Raw genomic sequence first — 967 nt, 5'->3', positions numbered from 1 at the left:
TAAAAGTTACTGAATTTTGTTAACCAATCTCAATCTTACCATAATAAAAATAAATATATGTATATATTTAAAAAACAAAACAAACAAACAAAAAGAACTAAGAATTTCCTTACATAAAAGATAAAATGTCTAGGATACTTAAAAATCACTCATCATACTGACAAAAAAATAAAGCACAACATTAATGAGGAAATAAAATCAGCTAATGCCAACACTAGTATGATAATGGAATTACTTAGGGAAGACTTTACAATGATTATTACAGGAATGATTTAGCAATCAATTACACATTCTTTTGAAATAAATTAAAAAATAAAAACTCTCAAAGAGATTTTTTTTAAATCCAAATGAAAACTATAGAATTTAAAAATACTAAATAATACAATTTCAAAATAAAATATTATTGGAAGGGGCCAACTGTAGAGTGGAAATGAAAGAAAAATTCATAAGCTTTATGACAGTCCAATGTAAATTACTCAATTTGAACAACAGAAAGAAAATATACTGAGAATGCAGTAAACAGAGCCTCAGAACAACAGAAAGAAAATATACTGAGAATGCAGTAAACAGAGCCTCAGAACATAAGAACTAACATTTATAAATTGAGATTCCAAAAGGAAATGAGAGAGAATATGAAACTGAAAAAATATTTGAAGAAATAATGGCTAAAATCTTCCCAAACTTGATGAAGATATAAAGCCACAGGTTCAGCAATCTGATATTAAGTAGAAAAGTACAGAAATAAACAGTTTTAAATCTCACAATATTCAGAGTGGTGTGACGAAATCTTGTGCCTAACACTACATTACAATGCTTACTTCACTCCCCTCACTTTGTCTCATCAGGTAGGCATTGTGTCATTTCATATTATTATAAGAAGGCAAAAAGGGTGAATATGGTTCAATAAGATATTTTGAGAGGCTATATTCACATAACTTTTATTATAGTTTGTTGTTATACTTTCTTA

Source organism: Pteropus medius, unplaced genomic scaffold (genome assembly GCF_902729225.1).
Source record: "Pteropus medius unplaced genomic scaffold, Ma_sr-lr_union100, whole genome shotgun sequence".
NCBI lineage: Eukaryota > Metazoa > Chordata > Mammalia > Chiroptera > Pteropodidae > Pteropus > Pteropus medius.
The sequence above is the reverse complement of the archived record's forward strand: the minus strand, read 5'-3'. Positions refer to the sequence as shown.